The 25,376-nt window shown below is 37.9% G+C and overlaps 1 pseudogene; it reads left to right on the top strand.

Moving 5' to 3' along the window:
• The first annotated feature begins 18,493 nt into the window (after positions 1 to 18,493).
• LOC127689766 (olfactory receptor 145-like) lies at positions 18,494 to 19,459 on the top strand (annotated as a pseudogene).
• Positions 19,460 to 25,376: the final 5,917 nt, after the last annotated feature.

The following is a 25,376-nucleotide window of genomic DNA, read 5'->3' as shown; positions in this document are numbered from 1 at the left end:
CAGAGATTGAACCACCTAGTGAACCATCCCATCTGCAGACAACGAACTCACACACTATTACTGATTCCAGGAAGGACTTGCTGAGAGGAGCCTGTTACAGTTGTCCCCTGAGAGGCTCTGCCAGTGTTTGTCCAATAGAAATACACATGCTCGAGGTCAACCATCACACTGAGCATGGCGACACCAATGGAAGAGTTAGGGGAAGGACTGAAGGAGCTGAAGAACCTTGAGTCCCCCATAGAAAGAATACTATCAACTAACAGGACCACGCCCACTCCAGAGCTCCCAGGGACTAAATCACCACCCAAAGAGTAGACATGCAAGGATCCACGGCTCCAGCTATATGTGTAGTAGATAAAATCCTGAGCTTGTATCAATGAGAGTGGAAGCCCTTGGTCCTATGGAGGCTTGATGTCCCAGTTTAGGGGGATGGTAAGTCAGTGAGGCAGAAATGGATAGGTGTGTGGGGGTGCCTAGGTATGCATTCTCATAGAGGCAGGGGAATAGGGGTTGGGATAATGGGGCTGTGGAAGGGAAACAGGGAATGGGGACATCTAAAATATAAATAAATAAAGTAACCAAGAAAAAAAAGAATATTCTATGCTTTTTATTTATTTTTTTATTTTTTGTTTTTCTTTACCTCAAAGAATTCTGAAATATGGTTTGAAAAGTACTTACAACTGGGTAGTGGTGGCACATGACTTTAATCCAAGCACTTGAGAGGCAGAGGTAGGCAGATGCGAGCCTGGTCTACAGAGTAAGTTCCAAAACAGAAAGAGTTATACAGAGAAACCCTGTCTCAAAAAAACAAAAACAAAAACAAAAAAACAAGAAACAAGAAAGAAAAGTACTTATACATATTTTTATAGATATGCACAATTCTTTAAGGTCACAGGGTCAGGCGCATAAAACCCAAATGCAAAATGTTCTTAAATACAAAGTAAATGTTGAATTGTAGGATAGTTCAAGTTCAAGATAGGAAATGTCATCTGAGTGATCTTTTCTAGTCATCAGTACAGCCTGGTGGCCCAGTTTTGTGAAGTAAATGGGCTTGTTTATTTCTTCAATTTGCACTTGTGCATAGTGTTCATATGAGTGTTTACACACACAAGGGATGCATGCACCTCTTTGTGAATGAAGATGCATGAGGTTGATATCAGGAGACTTGAACCATGATTATCCAGATATTCAAAGAGTTAGTCTCTGAGTTGATGCCTAAGCTAAGCAATATAGCTACTCTGGACAGCTAGCTTGCTCCAAATATAGCCTGTCTCTGTCTTGTGAGTACTGCAACTACAGGAAGATCAAGGTTCCCACCTGGAAATTATGTGGATTTGGAGGATTGGCCTCCAGTCCTCATTCTTACATGACAAGTACTTTATCTATTAAGCTATCATCTTAGCAAATGGGCTTATTTTACTAGTTTAATTACTTTTATTGATCTGGAAAAATGAAATAATTTTTAAATTTAAATTAACTTCCAATTTAATAATATTTATGACTAGCATTTTGATCTTCAGACTTACATAAAAACTGAATCTTAGTAAACAATCTCCTCTCTCTAGAAAGGAACGTTTTAATTCAAAAGAAATATGTACAGAAAAATTGAAATACCCTACTTAGCATACAGATACAACCTGTCTGCTCTAATTGTAACATTGATCTCAGTGTAACAAAATCTTTTTATCTGTCATTTAGAGTAACACTTCTGCGACATGCTGCACAATACAAGTGGTCACACCAGGTTACCATTGAGACAGTGCTCTGTGAAATTCAGCTGTGATCATGACTGGGGCTATTTTTATGTTGCATGAAGTTTGCAAGCTGGAGCATGAGGAGTTATTTATTTTCATTTAAAATATAATTACACCATTGCCCCTTTTCTCCTTATTTCAACTTTTCACACAATTCTCAATTCTCTCTCTCAAGTTAATGACTTCCTTTTATTTCATATACACACATAGGGTATGTAGCTTAGTCTGTCCATATCTGTACCTATCTATCTATCTATCAGTCATCAATCATACACACAAACACACACACACACTTATGTTTGTATATATAGATGATTTGGTATTTGTGAACCAGTAAAACTGTCCATTTCTGGTGAAGATAAACTCTTTTTATGTAAGCATTAACTTATCTATATGTAATGTCTCAGGGGATTTCTCCCACATCAGCATTTCTACTAACATGGTGTTTTACTTATTCAAGTATTATTTAACATAAATACAGTTGAAATATCATGGGTGTGTCATTTTTATGCAACTCAATCTCCCAAATGATTTTCTGGTCTTGTCTCCTAATCGTACTATTCCCTTTTTTTCTGATATCCCATACCCTTATGTGCAGAAATTGAATTGCGGATTTATAAATTGCGAATTGGAAACAAAGATCAATTGTTCTCTACAGTTTGACTACCTGTATAGTATTCTTCATTTATTGCAAAGAGAAGCTTTACTGATGGGTGGTATGATATGTACCTGTTGGTTTCATACACAGATAATTATTTAGAAGGCAGGTATGAAGAATTAGACTGTTTTAATAGTCATTGTATGTCCTGATTTAGAATCCATACCCTCACTAGCTCTGGGTATTGGCTAGATTCCCAATGTCTAGTAAAATACCCTACTACTGAGCTGACATAAAGTCGGTTTAGACAGCTGTTGGTTGCCTCCTAGATATGAGGTGCTACTTTTCATTTTAGGAGTGTCTAGCCATGTTAGTGATTGTTGAGATTAATAGGTGTCATGACTGAGTTGGACTATTGATTGAATCTATTTGGCAAATAACAATTTGTAGTACCATGAAAGCTAGTCCCTGTTGGGTAGGTTTTCAGGTCAGACTTTGTTCAACTCTTTTCACATATTGCATTTGAATATTGTGGTATCTTCATCATCTTTGTAATGTGTGGTCGATCTGTTGAAGGAGGAAGACTCTCTTGACAATCTCTAAGTATGGAAGAATATTATTCGAAGTCATTTTTCATTTTTTGGCTGTTTCTTTTGTACCTGGATTGGATAAGGTTATCTAAACTTTGGTTCTTTGTCAGGACTCACATGAAGATCAAGCTGCACATCCTTTATATATGTGCGGGGAGGCTTAGCTTAAATGGTTTAGTCTTTGAGAGCCCCAACAGTCCAGATTAGTTGACTCTGTTGGCATTCATTTGTAGTTCCTATCCCCTTTCAGACCCTCAAACCTTCCTGACATTCTTCCATAAGAGTTCTCAAGTTCTATCCACTATTAGGCTGTGTGTGTGTGTAATATTTGAAGACAAATCCTAGACTGTCTTAGTCAGGGTTTTTTATTAGTGCACAAACATCATGACCAAGAAGCAAGTTGGGGAGGAAAGGGTTTATTGAGCTTACATTTCCATGTTGCAGTTCATCACTAAAGGAAGTCAAGACTGGAACTCAAGCAGGTCAGGAAGCAGGGGCTGATGCAGAGGCCATGGAAGGATATTTCTTACTGGCTTGCTTCCCCTGGCTTGCTCAGCCTGCTCTCTTATAGAATACGAGAACACCATCCCAAAGGTGGTACCACCCACAAGGTGCCCTCCCCACTTGATCACTAATTGAGAAAATGCCCCACAGCTGGAGCACATGGAGGCACGTCCCCAACTGAAGCTCCTTTCTCTGTGATAACTCCAACCTGTGTCAAGATGACACACAAAACCAGCCACTACAGAGACAGAGTCTTTCTGAGTACAACATGCTCCTATCCATGAGCAAACTAAAGAGTCATTAATGGTGTCAGGCATTGGTGCTTCCCTACAGGATGGGTTCCAATTTGGGTTGGTTATTGATTGGCCATTTACTCAGTCTCTGCTTCATCTCTGTGTCTGCATTATTTATAGTCAGGCTACTTAAGAAGTTTTGTGGAGGTGTTAATGTCTCTACCATTCCACAGGGGGTCCTGCCTGGTAGAGGAGGTTGCATCTTCAGGTTCTATACCCAATGTTGTGAATTACAGCTAAGGCCACCCCCACTGATTCTTGGGTACCTCTCTTTTGTTATGTCTGTTATCTTTTTCTTCTTATGTCCTCCACCTCCTCAAGCCAGTGAGTTTCAGATTTCCATTCACTTTCTTGGCCATCTATCAGTGTGCCCTGTCCTTCCTCCAACCTGTTCCTGAACCCTGCACCCCCCCCCAATTATCCTTGTGGTTTCTGCTCCCTGCTAAGTCCTTCCCTCAATCTGCCTCATATGACTATTTTGCTCCCCCTTCTAAATGAGATTCAAGTTTCCTCACTTGGACCTTCCTTCTTTCTTAGTTTCTTTGTATCTGTAGATTGTAGCATAGAACTTGTATTTTATGGCAATATTTACTTATAAGTGAGTATATACCATGGTCATCTTGCCAAAAGCAATTTAAAGATTCATTGCAATTCCCTTCAAAACTCCAAAACAAGCTTTATAGTCCATGAGAAAGCAATTCTTACATTCATTTGAAAAACAAAGAAACAAAATTAGAACATTCCTGAACTATAAAGAACTCTAGGAGGAACCACTATCCTAGACTTCATACTGTACTACAAAGAGTAATACTGACAAAAACTTTATGGTATTGGAAGAGAAGCTAACATGTTAAGCAATTGAATTGAACACAAGATCCAAAAATAAACCCACACATCTATAGACACAGTATTTCTGATGAAGAAGACGCATTCATTAAATGGGAAAAAAGTATCTTTAGCAAATGATGGTGGTTTAACTGGATGTCTACATGTAGAAGAACTGAAATAGATTCATATTTATTACTTTGTACAAAATTCAAGTCCAAGGAGATCAAAAACCTCAATATAAAACTGAACACTCTAAATCTCATAGAAGAGTAAGTGGGAAATACCTTTAATGCATTGACCTGAGGACATTCTCCTGAATAAGTGAACATTTTTATGGTGTTGATTGCATTTACATCTTACAAAGTCTATAGCCAGTGCACTAGAAATTCCCTGGTGAAAATATTATGTGTACTATGACAACATGTGATTTAAACATAAATTTTATTTTTTCCTTCCTACTTGATCATCATAGAGATTTCCTTAGGGGAGACCTACTCCTGGATTTTAAATCAGGCCCAAAACTTAAAACAGGAAGTATGCCTTATTTAAATGGTGAATCTGGAGTGATATACATGGTTTTCCTTCACAGATTTCTAGGGAAATGGCTAGTTAGAAGTGTTATTCACATCTCAGTGTGAATTATGAAACATTCAGATTGTGAGACCTGTGCTATGACACTTTTGCCCCAAAGGATGTTTTGATCATATCTGGCCATGTTTACAGCCTGGATAGTAGAGGTGACATATAGAGAGAAAGCTGTTCAAAAATAAGAAGAGGTGAGTTCATTCATTCCCTATTTTATGTCACCAATTACCATTGCATTTAAAAAATAGAGTACTTATACATTGAACAAAAAAATAACAACATCAAACAATGGAACACTGTTACAGAGCTCTGACACTATTGTCAACTGTATGTGTTTCCTCTTTGTTGTTTTTATTCTTTCTATACTCGGAGTGTAGGTCTGTCCCGACCCACAGGACAGTCAACAGGGTTCCTTAGGCTACCTAGAAGAAAGGCGATGGGGCAACAAGACAAGAGAGAGGCCGGACAGCCTGTGTAGTTCTGATCAAGCTGTCAAACTTTAATTTTCATACAAGTCAATATAAAGGGAAGCATACAAGGTTTGGGAGGGGTAAAGGGGGGAACAATCTCAGGGGGCTGACATCATTTCTAAGAAAGTTTCTCATAATTTCTGGTAAAGCCAGTTATTGCTGTTGGAATTCTGGCATGATAAAAGGGGGGTCATGAGGCGTTGAAGTGGAAAGGTGTTTGCTACAGTAACCTATCTACAGATGAACTTCAATAGGAGGGGGTTTTGAGATTTACTTAGGAATAGTTCCTGGCATGGAGATCTAAGTGAAAATGACTCCTGGTATCGAGGTCTCCTGGCATTGAGAGTCAGCTGGGGATGGCTCCTGGTATGGAGAGTTCTTGGCATTGAGTTCTAAGTGAGGATGGCTCCTGGCATAGGGCAACCATAATAGGTTCAGGGGACACAGAAAATAAGAAGCTCCCATAACAAACAGGAGCTATTTGTTTAAACTATACACTAAAGTACCATGTACAAAAGGATTTTATATATATGATTAGAGTTTTTATATTAAAAATAGTATCATTAATGAAAACTACACCTGCATTGTTTACTATTTTTTTCATTCATAATTTCATAAACCTTTGATAGAAAATTCTTTCTTCATCCATGTGTGAAGCTAGGACAGAGTAGAAGAAAATGGAAAGAAGCACTGAAAATACAATTGATATTATAATATTAAAAAGATAAAACTTAGCTACTATATATAGCCTCTCTACCTGCTGTCAAAAGTTAGCTTACTAGAGTCTAGTTGTAAGTGCTATTAAAACCTCACACACTGTGAGAAATGGAACTGTATGGGTGATTCCCTGCTAGAACAAATGTTTATGTACATCAGAGAAGATCTAGGTTGTCTAATGGAACAAAGGAGTGAGACATAAAGGACCATATCATGGAGCTGTTTTTCAAGCCACAGCCCACTACCTAAGATTATTAATGGATAAGTGTGCAAGTCTGGCACACTACCTCAATAGGTTGAGGCAAGGATAGGAGAATACTATTATAGCATCCAGGACATTAGGATAAGCAATGATTGACCGATATTTTCACTAATGGGAGTCTCTGATAACCAGATTACAAAGCATAATGTTTGTCTATGGTGCTAAATTCAGCTTATGATAAATCTTGGGACAGAGCTGGTCCATTCATTAATAAAATTTTCTTTGCTTCTATATTTTCAATGACAAGCACTTTCAATGATGAGGCTGGAAATGGCTCCTCTGTGACAGAATTTGTCCTTTCTTATTTAACATATAGTCCAGAGCTCCAGCTACCTCTCTTTTATCTGTTTCTAACAATCTACATATTCACAGTGGTAGGAAACTTTCAATTGATCACCTGATTGTCCTCAATAGTCATCTGCACACCTCATCTTAAACCCCCATGTACAATTTCCTCTTCAACATCTCCTTCATGATTCTCTGTTATGTTTTTCTTTTCAGTCCCAAAATGCTGATATACTTTGTCTCTGAGGAGAATTCCATCTCCTATGAGGGATGCATGACTCAGCCCTATCTCTTTCTCTTTTTTTCTCATCTCTGAATGCTACATAGTGACCTTAATGGCCTATGATCACTATATTGTCATCTGCAATCCACTGCTGTATAAGGTCACCATGTTCCCTCAGATGTTCTGTGATATCTTTTGCTGTTTATAGGATGGTGCTTACTGGATGCTCTGCCCACACAGGCTGCATCCTCTGAATGACCTTCCTCAAGGCCAATGTCATCAACCATTACCTGTGTGACATTCTCCCTCTCTTCCAACTTCCCTGAACAGGCACCTATGTCAATGAGGTCATGGTTCTCATATTGTGGGTATTAACATCATAATCCACAGTTTTACCATCTTCCTTTCCTATGTTTTAGTCATCCTTGCCAACATTCCTAACATCAAATCCACACAAGGAAGATCAAAAGACTTCAGCACCTGTTACTCTCACATCATGACGATTCCTTCTTCTTCTTCTTCTTTTTTTTTTTTTTTTTTGATCAGCTGCATTCATGGATCTTAAATACTCTTCTCTTTTTATTTGATATAATTTTTATTTACATTTGAAATGATTTCTCCATTTCAGGCCCCCTACTCCCCAAAGTCACATAAGCCCCCTTCCCTCACCCTGTTCTCCCATCCACCCCTTCCCACTTCTCTGTACTGGTTTTTCCCTATACTACTACACTAAGTCTTTCCAGAACAAGGGGCCACTCCTCCATTCTTGTACCTCATTTGATGTATGGATAATGTTTTGGGTATTCCAATTTTCTAGGCTAATATCCACTTATTACTGAGTGCGTACCATGATTGATCTTTTGAGACTGGGTTACCTCACTTAGTATGATCTCCAACTCCATCCATTTGTCTAAGAATTTCATGAATTCATTGTTTCTAATGGCTGAATATTTATTGCGTATATATACCACATTTTTTGCATCCATTCTTCCATTGAGGGATATCTGGGTTCTTTCCAGCTTCTGGCTATTATAAATAGGGCTACTATGAACATAGTGGAACACTTATCCTTATTACCTGCTGGGGAAACCTCTGGGTGTATGCCCAGGAGTGGTATAGCAGGATCCTCTGGAAGTGAGGTGCCCAGATTTCTGAGGAACCTCCAGACTGATTTCCAGAGTGGTTGTACCAGTTTGCAACCCCACCAGCAGTGGAGGAGTGTTCCTCTTTCTCCACATCCCAGCCAACACCTGCTGTCTCCTAAATTTTTAATCTTAGCCACTCTGACTGGTGTAAAGTGAAATCTCAGGGTTGTTTTGATTTGCATTTTCCTAATGATTAATGAAGTTGAACATTTTTTAAGATGCTTCTAAGCCATCCGAAGTTCTTCAAGTGAATATTCTTTTTTTTAGCTCTGTACTCCATTATTTAATAGGGTTATTTGGTTTTCTGGGGTCTAACTTCTTGAGTTCTTTGTATATATTGGATATTAGCCCTCTATCTGATGTAGGATTGGTGAAGATATTTTCCCAATTTGTTGGTTGCCAATTTGTCCTTCTGATGGTGTCCTTTGCCTTACAGAAACTTTGTAATTTTATAAGGTCCCATTTGTCAATTCTTGATTTTAGAGCATATGCTATTGGTGATCTGTTCAGGAACTTCCCCCCGTACCAATGTCCTCAGGGGTCTTCCACCAGTTTCTTTTCTATTAGCTTCAGAGTGTCTGGATTTATATGGAGGTCTTTGATACATTTGGAGTTGAGCTCAGTACAAGGAGATAAGGATGGACCAATTCACATTCTTCTGCATGCTGACCGCCAGTTGAACGAGCACCATTTGTTGAAAAGGCTATCTTTTTAACATTGGATGTTTTCAGCTCCTTTGTCGAGGATCAAGTGGCCATAGGTGTGTGGGTTCATTTCTGGATCTTCAATTCTGTTCCATTGATTCGCCTGCCTGTCACTGTCCCAATACCATGCAATTTTTAACACTATTGCTCTGTAGTATTGCTTGAGGTCAGGGATACTGATTCCCCCAGAATTTCTTTTGTTGTTGAGAATAGTTTTAGCTATTCTGTTTTTTTTTTCTTTATTCCAGATGAATTTGAGAATTGTTCTTTCTAACTCTATGAAGAACTGAGTTGGGATTTTGATGGGTATTGCATTGAATCTGTATATTGCTTTTGGCAAAATGGCCATTTTAACTATATTGATCCTGCCGATCCATGAGCATGGAGGATTTTTCCATTTTTTTGAGGTCTTTTTCCATTTCCTTCTTCAGATCCTTGAAGTTCTTGTCATACAGATCTTTCACATGTATGGTAAGAGTCACTCCAAGGTACTTTATACTGTTTGTGGCTATTGTGAAGGGTGTCATTTCCCTAATTTCTTTCTCAGCCTGATTATCCTTTGAGTAGAGGAAGTCTAATGATTTGCTTGAGTTGATTTTATAACCTGCCACTTTGCTGAAGCTGTTTATCAGCTGTAGGAGTTCTCTAGTGGAGTTTTTGGGTCACTTAGGTAGACTATCATGTCACCTGCAAATAATGCTAGTTTGACTTCTTCCTTTCCAATTTGTATCCCTTTGACCTCCTTATGTTGTCTAATTTCCCAAGCTATTACCTCAAGTACAATATTGAAAAGATAATGAGAAAGGGGGCTGCCCTGTCTAGTCCCTGATTTTAGTGGGATTGCTTCAAGTTTCTCTCCACTTAGTTTCATGCTGGCTACCCGTTTGCTGTACATTGCTTTTAGTATGTTTAGGTATGGGCCTTGAATTCCTGTTCTTTCCAAGACTTTAAGCATGAATTTTGTCAAATGCTTTTTCAGCATCCAATGAAATGACCATGTGCTTTTTTTTCTTTGAGTTTGTTTATGTAGTTGATTGCACTGTTGGATTTCCATATATTGAACCAACCCTGCATCCCTGGGATAAAGCCTACTTGATCATGGTGGATGATCGTTTTGATGTGTTCTTGGATTGGGTTGGCAAGAATTTTATTGAGTATTTTTACATCAATGTTCATAAGGGAAATTGGTCTGAAGGTCTCTTTCTTTGTTGGATCTTTGTGTGGTTTTGGTATCAGCATAATTGTGGCTTCGTAGAAGGAGTTGGGTTGTGTTCCTTCTGTTTCTACTTTGTGGAATAGTTTAAAGAGTATTGTTGTTAGGTCTTATTTAAAGGTCTGATAGAATTCTGCACTGAAGCCATCTGGTCCTGTGCTTTGTTTTTTTTTTTTTGTTTTTGTTTTTTGTTTTATTGTTTTTTTTTGGTTGGAAGACTTTCTATGACCCCTTCTATTTCTTTAGGAGTTATGGGACTGTTTAGATGATTTATTTGGTCCTGATTTAATTTTGGTATTTGGTATCTGTCTAGAAAATTGTCCATTTCCTCCAGATTCTCCAGTGGTGTTGAGTATAAGCTTTTGTAGTAGGATCTGATGATTTTTTGGATTTCCTCAGTTTCTTTTGTTATATCCCCCTTTTCATTTCTTTTTTTTTTTTTTTTTTTTTATTATTCGACATAATTTATTTACATTTCAAATGATTTCCCCTTTTCTAGCCCCCCCACTCCCCGAAAGTCCCGCAAGCCCCCTTCTCTTCCCCTGTCCTCCCACCCACCCCTTCCCACTTCCCCGTTCTGGTTTTGCTGAATACTGTTTCACTGAGTCTTTCCAGAACCAGGGGCCACTCCTCCTTTCTTCTTCTACCTCATTTGATGTGTGGATTATGTTTTGGGTATTCCAGTTTTCTAGGTTAATATCCACTTATTAGTGAGTGCATACCATGATTCACCTTTTGAGTCTGGGTTACCTCACTTAGTATGATATTCTCTAGCTCCATCCATTTGCCTAAGAATTTCATGAATTCATTGTTTCTAATGGCTGAATAGTACTCCATTGTGTAGATATACCACATTTTTTGCATCCACTCTTCTGTTGAGGGATACCTGGGTTCTTTCCAGCATCTGGCAATTACAAATAGGGCTGCTATGAACATAGTAGAACATGTATCCTTATTACATGGTGGGGAGTCTTCTGGGTATATGCCCAGGAGTGGTATAGCAGGATCTTCTGGAAGTAAGGTGCCCAGTTTTCGGAGGAACCGCCAGACTGATTTCCAGAGTGGTTGTACCAATTTGCAACTCCACCAGCAGTGGAGGAGTGTTCCTCTTTCTCCACACCCTCTCCAACACCTGCTGTCTCCTGAATTTTTAATCTTAGCCATTCTGACTGGTGTAAGATGAAATCTTAGGGTTGTTTTGATTTGCATTTCCCTAAAGACTAATGAAGTTGAGCATTTTTTAAGATGCTTCTCCGCCATCCGAAGTTCTTCAGGTGAGAATTCTTTGTTTAACTCTGTACCCCATTTTTAATAGGGTTGTTTGGTTTTCTGGAGTCTAGCTTCTTGAGTTCTTTATATATATTGGATATTAGCCCTCTATCTGATGTAGGATTGGTGAAGATCTTTTCCCAATTTGTTGGTTGCCGATTTGTCCTCTTGATGGTGTCCTTTGCCTTACAGAAACTTTGTAATTTTATGAGGTCCCATTTGTCAATTCTTGCTCTTAGAGCATACGCTATTGGTGTTCTGTTCAGAAACTTTCTCCCTGTACCGATGTCCTCAAGGGTCTTCCCCAGTTTTTTTTCTATTAGCTTCAGAGTGTCTGGCTTTATGTGGAGGTCCTTGATCCATTTGGATTTGAGCTTAGTACAAGGAGACAAGGATGGATCAATTCGCATTCTTCTGCATGCTGACCTCCAGTTGAACCAGCACCATTTGTTGAAAAGGCTATCTTTTTTCCATTGGATGTTTTCAGCCTCTTTGTCGAGGATCAAGTGGCCATAGGTGTGTGGGTTCATTTCTGGATCTTCAATCCTGTTCCATTGATCCTCCTGTCTGTCACTGTACCAATACCATGCAGTTTTTAACACTATTGCTCTGTAGTATTGCTTGAGGTCAGGGATACTGATTCCCCCAGATTTCCTTTTGTTGCTGAGAATAGTTTTAGCTATCCTGGGTTTTTTGTTGTTCCAGATGAATTTGATAATTGCTCTTTCTAGCTCTGTGAAGAATTGAGTTGGGATTTTGATGGGTATTGCATTGAATCTGTATAGTGCTTTAGGCAAAATGGCCATTTTAACTATATTGATTCTGCCGATCCATGAGCATGGGAGGTTTTCCCATTTTTTGAGGTCTTCTTCCATTTCCTTCTTCAGAGTCTTGAAGTTCTTGTCATACAGATCTTTCACATGTTTGGTAAGAGTCACCCCAAGATACTTTATACTGTTTGTGGCTATTGTGAAGGGGGTCATTTCCCTAATTTCTTTCTCAGCCTGCTTATCCTTTGAGTATAGGAAGGCCACTGATTTGCTTGAGTTGACTTTATAACCTGCCACTTTGCTGAAGTTGTTTATCAGCTGTAGGAGCTCTCTAGTGGAGTTCTTTGGGTCACTTAGGTAGACGATCATGTCGTCTGCAAATAATGATAGTTTGACTTCTTCCTTTCCAATTTGTATCCCTTTGACCTCCTTATGTTGTCGAATTGCCCGAGCTAGTACCTCAAGTACAATATTGAAAAGATAAGGAGAAAGGGGGCAGCCTTGTCTGGTCCCTGATTTCAGTGGGATTGCTTCAAGTTTCTCTCCATTTAGTTTGATGCTGGCTACCGGTTTGCTGTATATTGCTTTTACTATGTTTAGGTATGGGCCTTGAATTCCTGTTCTCTCCAAGACTTTAAGCATGAAGGGATGCTGAATTTTGTCAAATGCTTTTTCAGCATCCAATGAAATGACCATGTGGTTTTGTTCTTTGAGTTTGTTTATGTAGTGGATTGTATTGATGGATTTCCGTATATTGAACCAACCCTGCATTCCTGGGATAAAGCCTACTTGATCATGGTGGATGATCGTTTTGATGTGTTCTTGGATTCGGTTGGCAAGAATTTTATTGAGTATTTTTGCATCGATGTTCATAAGGGAAATTGGTCTGAAGTTCTCTTTCTTTGTTGGATCTTTGTGTGGCTTTGGTATCAGCGTAATTGTGGCTTCGTAGAAGGAATTGGGTAGTGTTCCTTCTGTTTCTATTTTGTGGAATAGTTTGAAGAGTATTGGTGTTAACTCTTCTTTGAAGGTCTGATAGAATTCTGCACTGAAACCATCTGGTCCTGTGCTTTTTTTGGTTGGAAGACTTTCTATGACTCCTTCTATTTCTTTAGGCATTATGGGACTGTTTAGATGGTCTAGTTGGTCCTGATTTAATTTTGGTATTTGGTATCTGTCAAGGAAATTGTCCATTTCCTCCAGATTCTCCAGTTGTGTTGAGTATAGGCTCTTGTAGTAGGATCTGATGATTTTTTGGATTTCCTCAGTTTCCGTTGTTATATCTCCCTTTTCATTTCTAAGTTTGTTAATTTGGATACTTTCTCTGTGCCCTTTGGTCATTCTGGCTAAGGGTTTATCTATCTTGTTGATTTTCTCAAAGAACCAGCTCCTGGTATTGTTGATTTTTTGTATGGTTCTCTTTGTTTCTACTTGATTGATTTCGGCCCTGAGTTTGATGATTTCCTGCCTTCTACTCCTCCTGGGCGAAATAGCTTCTTTTTGTTCCAGGGCTTTCAGGTGTGTCATTAAGCTGGTAATGTATGCTCTCTCCATTTTCTTTTTGGAGGCACTCAGGGCTATGAGTTTTCCTCTTAGCACTGCTTTCATTGTGTCCCATAGATTTGGGTATGTTGTGTTTTCATTTTCATTGTGTTCTAAAAAGTCTTTAATTTCTTTCTTTATTTCTTCCTTGGCCAAGGTGTCATTGAGTAGAGTATTGTTCAGCCTCCGTGTGTATGTAAATACTCTTCCTTATCTATGGAACAAGGAAAATATCTTCAGGTTTCTTCACTAATGTTGGGCCCATGCTTAACCTTCAGATCTATAGTTTGAGGAACAAAGATGTCATGATGGCATTAAAAAAACAATTGATTAAGTTTCAGAGAAAAGTCAGATTGTAATTGGAATCAATAATTCTTTAAGATATTGGAGGATCTAAATTTTTGTTGGTTTTTCAGTGAAGATCATTTTTATGTCTGTGTGTAGGTTGGTAAACTCTTTTTATGAAATATGGATAATTTCATTTTGATTCTGTAAATCCAACATACATAACAGCTTACCCAAATGATTGATTGATATCATATGGATGATACAATAAATACAGGATTTTCTCATTTTTTTCATACTTTGTCTCCTAGGCTATTTTTCACCTCAAAGTTAATTTTATGTTACAAAACATTGAAACATTTCACATCTTAAACCAAAAATGACAAATAATATGTGCTTTCTCATTTTATAATGGGATGAGAATTGCCATAAATATAAGGAACTTGTAGAAGACAGAAAGAAAAAGGGAGATCTGTATATGGCTTCAAAAATTATATTTGTGTCTAATATACCACATAGTGACTCCAGTTAATGATTTTTTTAATTTATAGAATATTAAATTTTACATTTCAGTTTACAAAGATGTTTATGTCAGATGATAACTATTTCATTTTACTAAATGTAATTAGTATCAATGGATTTCTATTGTTTAACATTTTTACTCGTAAACTGTATAAATAGGATGCTATTTTAAATTACAAATAAAATCAGAAAAATTGATCATTTGTTTATTTAATTTCTAATGAATGTAGCTAGTCATTAACAACTAAGTGCAAAACCTGAATGATTATGCTTCAGAACAATTATATTTATATTAGTGAATAAATGTGTGTGTATATATATATATATATATATATATATATATATATATATATATATGTGTGTGTGTGTGTGTGTGTGTGTGTGAGTGTGTGTGTGTGTTGTGTGTGTGTGTGGGATGTGTATCTGTGTATCTGTGTGTTTGTGTGTACATACACACCCTATATATGTGTATATGTATAAGTATGTATATGTGTAAGTATATATGTATATGTGTATAATTTGAATATTATTTAATAAAAATAAAAATAAATAGTACCTTCAGGGATTTTTAAACTTCAGATGAACTTTATACATATTTAAAATTAGTGTGTTTGAAGACTAGAGGTCCACCTTCGGAGGTTATTTGAATCTGCCCTTGTGCTTTCATTTGATCACTAGAAAACAGTCATTTTGAATGTGATGACATGAAATATCAAAGTTGTTTAATATACATTAATTTGTATTTTCATTTGTGTCTATCTTCCCTTTCTTCCTTCATTTTCCACTAACATGATAGTCTATAATAATTTTTAAGTGTTGAAAATAAAAAAACCACAAATATACAAAAATAAATCAAACTCACAAGTGATTACATTTTCACTACTATCATTAATATATAATACATATTATATTTAAAGTTTATAATTTGTCTTTTAACCATTTAATAACAAGATTTTTTACTGGAAAAATATTCATCTTGTTACTAAACTATTAATAACCAAGTCAGGCAGCCTCTAAGAATTTTTTAGTAATTATTTAAAATATTTAGTTGTGTTGCAACACTATAAATGTGGCATTGTTTGTTGTTTTTTGCTTGTTGGTTGGTTTGTTTGAGAAAATATATTATATGTAGCCCTGGATGGCCTGACATTTAATGTGTAGAATCAGGCTAGCCTTGAATTCACAGAGATTTGGTCGCCTCTGCCTTTTGAGTGGTGTAAATAAAAGAGTACCCTGCTTCACACAGAGCAATAAATGTGATTTTAAGATTTTGGAGCTCTGGGTATGTGTTCCAGAGTTAGAGCACATGTCTACCATGGGTAAATTCCTGCGCTTTATGCAGATCTATAAAAGCAAGACTTGGCCTTGAGAAAAATATGTAAAAGGTGACTTCTTTAAAAGAAATATAAAAAATAATGGGACAGTAGACAATAACAGAAATAGACTCTGTGGAATATTACCATGAAAGTATACGGCAACAAAGAGAAAATAACAAAATTATCAGATTACCCTTAAGAGACAAAGGTGACTACTGTCTTATAGGAGTTGAGTATTGGTCCCAGAACACAGAAAGTACATTTCCAAAAGGAGAAGGCATAACTGAAAAGAGAACAACTAGTCACTAAAGATTTAGACATACATCACAGTCAGGCATGCAAATGTAATTACCCTTTTCTATCTGAGGCCTATGTCCAAAGAAGATACCAAGAAAGCCCCTTCCTTAAACATACCAACATGTAAGACAGTAGCAAATCATGTAAAATATCTAGTTTTCCCCAGTGGCTGACATGATAAAAAAAAAAAAGATAAATGATTCTCTGTGACTCTTCAGAGTCTTAGAGAATAGCTTTGTGAATTATGATCAGTAGTTCAGAAAGATGTTCAAGGAATATAGGATATTCATTTTGTAATGTATCACCTTGGAATCAAGGACATCTATTTATCCTCACGATTCCACTTATATATCTCTAAAATGTTCATATGAGACAGATCTGTTTTAATCCATGTGTTTATGAAATGCTCAACAATGAAACTGATTCAAAAGTGGCTTTTTTGAATAGAGGACTGCTTTCATTTGTTGTTAAAATGTATTCAGTCAGAAGATTACCTTAAGATATACTTTCTTAACAAAGTCAAGGTAAAAATGAGGCATTATTCCTGTTAATATGTTGAACAGTAGATCTTTAGGTCTCTGCATCTTTCCAATTGAATGAATTTCCTTTTAACATGTAGTCATTGTAAGTTTAAAACCAATAAGTTTTATTTATAGTATTATTTTCTTATTCATCAATTTATACAGTGACATTTGACATCCACTTACTAATTTATTCTCATTTTACCTTCCATTTGTTCCAGAAATCAAAATTCCATGATCTATATTTGTTGACAAAACTCTTAGATTATAAATATCATAGAGGTCATAAAGTATTTTCCACTTTGTGCTTTGAGCTCATTATGTTTGCAGAAAGGCTTTGTATTGAGCTGAAGCCCAGTCCCAAGCTCTTTCTTTCTTTTCTGATCTGCACAGTCAGAAAATTTAACCAAATTACACTAGGGAATATCTTGAAAACTGAGTAGAAATTTTATGTAGAGACAGTCAAATGCGAGTTGCTTTGGTGTCTTAATTAACAAGTACAAGTTCTTTTGAATACACAGAGCTTGCTTCTGAATTTTTGATTTTTGTTGAGAGAGGGCTGGTAACTAAAATGGAGAGTGATCCATCAATAAGAAACTAGAAAATGAAGGTAGTCCACTCAAAGAAATATCTAAATGTCTATGAATCCAAGTACATCAAAATGCTAGAGCAGACTGCAAGAACCTACATTCTAGCAATAGGACCTGACCTGAAATCCCCTACATTTTCTTATTTGGATGGCCTTCATTATCATGGTCCCTATTTGCATGACAAAGATCATCGAATTTGAGATGATTACTTGCAAGGTGGTTCAAAGTAACTGTATGCCAAAGTGGACTCTTTTCAACATGACAATTTTGTTATTAATTACATGCTGGTAAAATATATGAATGAGCTTATAAACAAACAGGCACACACACACACGCACAGAGAGAGAGAGAGAGAGAGAGAGAGAGAGAGAGAGAGAGAGAGAGAGAGAGAGGGAGGGAGAGAGGGAGGGACAGAGAGAGAGACAGAGAGAGAGAGAGAGAGAGAGAGAGAGAGAGAGAGAGAGAGAATCACATAGAATGACAGACCAAGCTAGACAGAAACAGACTTGCAAGAGAGACATGGTTAGAAACAAATATAGAGAGACAGAGATAGAAAGAGTGACAGATTCAGCTAAACCTTATAAATACAATTAAAAGTAGTCCTTAAAACTCACTATTGATGCAACAGATAGTTCTCTAACTATTGTCCAGTCCAAACTTGGAATATTTTAAAATATACCCAATAGACAATTGGTTTTATTGTATAAGAAGTTGACCTATCAATATCTGCTTGCTCCTTTTAAACTACCAGAGTGTAGAAAAAGTATACTAAATTAGCTATCTGTACAATAAAGTTCGTTTGTTTATGTTGTGCAAGGGTTAAATTTAGATGAAGTTCAGTACCTTTACTCTAACCTCCTCAAGGAAGAAACCGAATCAAAGAAATAATATTAAAGAGACCAAGGGCAATTTGACTTGGCACAACCTGCTTCACCCTTCTCCCTTAGTTTTTCTAAAAGTTGCATTGGGTATGACAGTAATCTATTCAGCTTGTATACATTGTTTTTGATGCTCTAGAATACACTTCATCTTTAAATGGATAGTCTATACCACTGAGGAATGTGGTATCATGAAATGTAACTTTTAAAAAAATAAATTTCAGACATTTCTAATATATATATCATATATATAGGAGAGATTAGGGTGGAGTGTTTAACTATGTTATCTTATTTTATCTTTTTTTTCTGCCTACAGAATCTTTTAGAGTAAAATGGCTCTAGAAAATACTTCTCTAGTCACTGAGTTTATCTTGATGGGATGAACAAACCAGCCTGACCTACAAATATACCTCTTGCTACAGTTTCTGTTGAATTACATGATAACTATCTTGGGGAACTTGGCTATGATCCTGCTGATTGTTCTGAATTCTCACCTTCACACTCCCATGTACTTTTTTCTCTTTAATTTGTCCTGCATAGACCTTTGTTATTGTTCAGTTTTTACACCCAAAATGCTGATGAACTTTATACTAAAGAAGAATGTTATTTCTTATGAGGGATGCATGACACAGTTCTAATTCTTTTGATTTTTTTGCATTACTGAATGCTATGTGCTGACAGCAATGAATGGCCTATGATTGCTTTGTGGCTATTTGCAATCCACACTTTTACAACATTGTCATGTCTCCTAAGATGTGTTCTTACCTTATCCTTGGTTCATATTTAGTGGGGTTTTTTGATGTAATGATGCACACTGGAGGTCTTCTGAGACTGACCTTCTGTCATAGAAACATCATCAAACATCATTTCTGTGAAAGTGTCCCTTTGTTAGAGCTCTCCTGCACCAGCACCTATGTTAATGAGATGCAGCTGTTCATTGTAGGAGGAAAAAACATCATTGTACCCGCTCTCATCATCTTTATGTCTTAGGCTTCATTCTCTCAAGCATTCTCAAAATGAGCTCCACAGCAGGCAGATCCAAAGCCTTCAGCACTTGTAGCTCCCACATAATAGCTATTTCTCTGTTCTTTGGATCATGTGCATATATGTATTTAAAGCCCTCCTCATCTGGGTCTTTGGACCAGGGGAAAATATCTTCTGTGTTTTATAACATTGTAGTCCCCATGATGAATCCATTAATCTATTGTCTTAGGAACAAAGATGTTAAAATTGCTGTGAAAAAAAACTTTAACCAAAAGAAAGTTTTAAACAGAATTTGGTATGTTTTTCAGCTTTAGATATATCATCAAGAATTATTGTGTACTGGTTAATATATTTTTCTGGATCTTTCTCTATATTGTGTGTGTAGGGAATAAACTTGGAAAGGAGAATTTGTAACTTGCTTTGTTTTGTTTTGTTTTTTAGGTTTTCTTTGATCTCTACCATTTTATAGCTTTCAGCCTTCACTATTTAGCAATTTGAGAACATCATTAACTTAATTTCACTATCATTGTATCACATTCTCAAAAGTATTAATTGTTGGACATGTCCAAATAAAGATTACATGAATAATAAAAAAAAGAACGTCAGTGGATAGTATAGGTATTATTTATCTTCTTTTTGAGTAGTTAATCAAATTGTCTACATTCCTAATTTACTTTCTTTGGTGACCATATGTCCTTTGGTTTTACAATGTTCCCAATTGCTACAGTAAGTTTCGTTTGTACTACCAGATTGTTTTATAACATGGCTGAATAATTGCAGATGTCCACAAGCAATGCATCCCATGTTTTCCAGATCGTCAACATTCATATTTATTTTCCAAGTTTGTAATATGCCTAAGCCAGCGGGTTTTGACACAGTTTTCACGGTGAAACCAAATGAAGATATCTTAAATGTCATGTGAAATTTACAGTGACAGCTGAAATATTCCAGGAAACTTATTCTTTAATGAATCACTTAACATTATCCATAAGAAGCTATAGACCTGGGAAGCATAGTGATCACACTAATTTATTCCCACTATGTAATTTTTCTCTAAAGATAAGAAGTAAGGATTTTCCAAATTAATGTCCTCATCTAAGGAGCACCACTACAACTTGGCAACACTAGAAACAGAGACTTACTGTCTATGTGCTATTAAAGATTGTTCTGATGCCTCCTCAAGGCCATTGGAAGTAGAACCCATAGCACATCTGTTCTATGAAAATCATCTTTAGTGACTTATCTCATTGTAATCAATATAAGCCAAGACTATTATTAACTGGATGGCCTTTCCTTCAGCTTCTGCTCCACAGTTTGTCTCCATATTTCCTCCAATGAGTATTTTGCTACCAGTTCTAAGAAAGACCAAAGCACCCACACTTTGGTACTCCTTCTTCTTGAGCTTCATGTAGCCTGTGAATTGTATCTTGGGTCTTCAGAGCTTTTGGGCTAATATCCACTTATCAGTGAGTATATACCATGTGTGTTATTTTGTGATTGGATTACCTCACTCAGGATGATATTTTCTAGTTCCATCCATTTGTCTAAGAATTTCTTCATCCACCAGACTGATTTTTAGAGTTGTTTTAACAGCTTGCAATCCCACAAATAATGGAGTGTTCCTCTTCCCCCACATCCTCACAAGCATCTGCTGTCCCCTTATTACTAATAATGTGGAACAATTCTTTAGGTGCTTCTCAAATATTTGCGTTTCCTCAGTTAGGAATATTTTGTTTAGCCCTATATACCATTTTTATATGTTTTTTGATGATCTGGATTCTAATTTCTTGAGTTCTTGTACATATTGGATACTAGTACTCTATTAGATGTATGTTTGCTAAAGCTCTTTTCCCAATATATTGGTTGCTGTTTTGTCCTATTGACATTGTCCTCTGCGTTATGGAAGCATTATAATTTTATGAGGTACCATTTGTCCATTATTATAGTATAAGCCATCGGTATTCTGTTCAGGAACTTTTCCCTGTGCCCATGCATTCCAGGATCTTCCCCCACTTTCTGTTCTATTAGTTTCAGTGTATCTGTTTTTATGTGGAAGCCCTTGATACACTTGGACTTCAGCTTTTTACAAGGAGATAAGAATGGATTAATTCGCATTCTTATACATGCTGATAGCCAAACTGCACCATTGAAACTGCACCATTTCATGAAAATTTTGGTTTTTTTCCCCACTGCATGATTTTAGCTCCTTTGTCAAAGATCAAGTGACCATAAGTGTGTAGGTTCATTTCTAGTTGTTCAATTCTGTTCCATTGATCTTCCTGCCTGTCTACCATGCCTGAGGATTTGTCCCAAATACAGTCACCAAATGCAGACAGTATTGCGAATTTCAAGAAGTACATCTTGATGGAACCTGATATAGTGAGAGGTCTCTTGAGATGCTCTGCCAGAGGCTGACACATACAGAGGCAGATGCTGGCAGCCAACCATTGAGCTGATCATGGGTTCCCCAATGGAATGGTTAGAAAGAGGACTGAACGAGCATAAGGGGTTTGTAACACCCTAGAAAAAAACAAGAATATTAATCATCCAGAACCCTCAGAACTCCCAGGGAGTAAACCAACAACATAGGTTTACACATGGAGGGAACCATGGCTCTAACCAAATCTGTAGCAGAAAATGTCCTTGTTAGGTATCAAAGTGAGAAGAGGCCCTTAGTCCTGTGAAGGCTCAGTGCCCCAGTGTAGGGGAATGCAGGTGTCTGTAGGTGAGTGGGGCCACACCATCATAGAAGCAGAAGGAGGGTAGAATGGGATAGGCATTTTTGGGGACATTGGGAAACGGGATAAACTTTGTAATATAAATAAATAAAAATCCTATAAAATACCATTGTTCAAAAAATATTTTCTTCAAAATATATTTCCATTTCCAAAAATGATATTTTCTTTAATTAAAACTTTCAATGACACCGGATTGAAAGTTAAATGACAACCACTGAAGTGGAAAAACTCACCATTTTTTAATAATAATGGACTGTTAAAATATGAATTTTCAAATTACACAGAAAACCACAATGGGAAATCAGTAGAACTTCCCCAATGAATTTTAAGATATTAATAATTTCCTTCATCTTTGCTTTTCTAAATATTTCTGGATATTCAAAATTTCAACAATCATGTGTTTCATTCACTGAAAAAGCATGGTATAATTGTCCTATTGATCAATCACTTTAAAGTAAAGATGAGTTTGGAAAGGTAACATAGTAAATAAAGGGGTTACATGTAAGACTGAGAGCCTGATTAACCCTCTTGTCCCTCACCTCTCTTTACCACAAAACCAAAGTGTGATGGAAGGAAGAATTTATAATGACCACAATGGACAATTACAGTTAGATGGGTCCTTAAGTTCACTGGCCTGCAATCTTAGTTTAATCACCAAGTTCTTGGTCAAAGATAGATAGAATCTGAAATAACAGGTGTAACATGAAGAAGGAAATCAACTGGATATTGAACTCTAGCATACACAGGGCAATGCATACATGTTTGAAACACACACACACACACACACACATACACACACACACACACACACACACACACACACACACACACACACTCAGTTTCACAGACCCAAATAAAAGTATATGTATAAGAGCCCACTTCCAGCAGTAAGACAGGGCATCAAATGAGTAAGAGGGGGGTCATCCCACAGTCAGAACCCTGACCCATAATTGGTGATATCTGAATTACAGGCATGGAAATGGACAGAAGCCTGAGGAAATAAAGTCCAGTGATAGGTCTAAAGTGGGATCCAGCTTCTCAAAGGGAGGTCCAAAGGCTTGCTACTGTTATTGAGGCTATGGAATTCTCACAAAAAGGAGCCTAGCACAACCGCACTACAGAAGAATCAGCAAGCAGCTGAACGAGTCACATGCAAATATTTGCACCCAACCAATGGACAGAAGCAGCAGACCCCTGTTGTTGAACTAGGGAAGACTGACAGAAGCTGAAGAGAAGCTGACCCTGTAGGATCAGTCACAATTAATCTGGACCCTTAGATCTCTCAAATACTGAAACACCAACCAGGCAGCAAACACCAGTTTATATGAGGCCCCCAACACACATACAGTAGATGACTACAGTGTCTGGCCTCATTCAAAGCTGATGCATCTAACCTCAAGAGACTAGAGGCCCCTGGGAGTTTAGATTTCTAATGGCACTGGGGTTTGGGACACCGACATGGAGACATGGGTTCGGGAGAAGGTATGGGATGTTGAAAAGTAAGAGGGTAGATGGGGCAGGTGGAATAAATTATGGAGTAGAAATAAAAAAAATAAAATATATATACATATACTTGCATACGGTAATATCATGAAACAATTTTGAACAGACAGAAAAAATTCTGATGCAGATATCTTTTCCACATAGATCTAAGGTTTTAGACTTGGGTGCTATTGTACCACAAGAGCTTTTAAATATTTTACTTTTCAAATCCTCTTTTGTAATAGTTTAAAGCTTCCCTCCCACAAAACATTATGAATTTGGATTCTTCATAAAAATAATATATTTGTGCCTAGAATGTCCGTTCTCCTCCTTGTATCCTGTCTCTTGTTCCTAGCCTGTAGCCTTGTTCTGATATGAAAAGCTGTGGCAGGGGTTATGTCAAAGTCGGCAGCAGCAGCAACAGCACCAGTGGCTGGTTCAGAGGAAGGGCCATCAGCAGTGGAACCAGGCTGACAGAGTCCAGGCAGACCCTGCGCCCATGACCACTGGCCATCGCTGGCCAGCCAGGCTGCAAGCAGCCGCGTATTTACGGTGCCTTTCACCACGCAGAAGCCACTTCATAACTCTGCCTCCCGCCAGTCAGTTACGAAGAGACTGGCTTCCATCTTGGTTCTCGGGTGCCAGAGAGATCAGACAGACTGAGGTACGCAAATACAACCCGAGACTAACATAGAGGGGGTCTAAGCCAGATGGGCATTGGCCTGCACCCAGGCCCTTGGCTGGTCGGGGGGGGGGGCCACCAGTGTGCAAACCCGGCCAGGAGGTTGTTTGCCCGGGCTGGTGCATAAGCACAAGCAGGCACCGCCACCATTTTGCCTAGGGGAAGCCAGAGAGTCCGAGCAGGCAAAACCGGCTAACAGGCTAGCCAGAGGTTGACATAGCTGGGGTCAAAGACGGTCAGGCCCTGGACTGCCCCCAGGCCCTGGGCTGCTCGGTGGGCCATCTGTGTGCCGACCCGGCCAGGAGGTTGTTAGCCCAGCAGACTCCCAGCACTTTCAGAGAGCACATGCACGCTGCCATGCTGGCCACCTGACAGACCCAATGAACACTCAGAGCTGAGGGAAACTTTGCTAGGACATTGGCCTGCCAGGCTTTTGCCTAGACTCAGGGCCTGAGCAGCGAGGCTAGCCTTGTGTGCACCAACCTGGTTGGGAGTTCCTCTGGCCAGCAGAGTGATCAGCAGGCAGAAAAGGTACTGCAGCATACAACCTCAGCACTCCCTGAAGGAGCAAACGGGCATCATCTGGTTCACAGACACAATCTGGGGCAAAGGACACTAGGGCTGCTAGGGCACCCAAGAGGAGGACAGCACATCAGCAATCTTCAACAGGGGAAACCCTGCCATCCAGTGTTGCAGAAATAGCCCTAGAGCCTCTCAGGAGGCTGAAACACCAGCCAGAGACAAGACCAACTAGCTCCAGAGAACAAGATGGCAAAGGGCTAACACAGGAACGCTACTAGTAGAAATGTAGGCAATATGGCAGCATCTGAACCAAATTCTCCAACATCAGCAAGTCCTGGTTATGCCAACAAACCAGAGAAACAAAATTTGGATTTAAAATCACTGGTCATGATGCTGCTAGAAGAACACAAATAGGACATAAATGAATCTCTTAAAGAAATACAGGGGAAAATGAATAAGCTAGAAACCCGTATAATGGAAAACACAAAAATCACTTAAAGAAATGCAGGAGAATAAGGCCCAAGAGATAGAAGCCAATAAAGAACAAAGACAAAAAAACAAAAACAAAAACAAAAACAAAAAAAAAAAACTTAAAGAAATGCAGGAGAACTTGAGTCAACAGGAAGAAGTCATGAAAGAGGAAACACAAAAATCTCTTAAAGAATTACAGGAAAGCACAAACAAACAAATGATGGAACTGAGCAAAACCATCCTGGATCTAAAAACAGCAGTAGAAATAACTAAGAAATCACAAAGGGAGACAACTTTGGAGATAGAAAACTTTGAGAAGAAATCAGGAGCCATACA

The sequence above is a fragment of the Apodemus sylvaticus genome, chromosome 7, assembly GCF_947179515.1.
Source record: "Apodemus sylvaticus chromosome 7, mApoSyl1.1, whole genome shotgun sequence".
Lineage (NCBI taxonomy): Eukaryota > Metazoa > Chordata > Mammalia > Rodentia > Muridae > Apodemus > Apodemus sylvaticus.
Note: the sequence above shows the minus strand (reverse complement) of the source record. Positions and strands in the feature narration are given on the sequence as shown.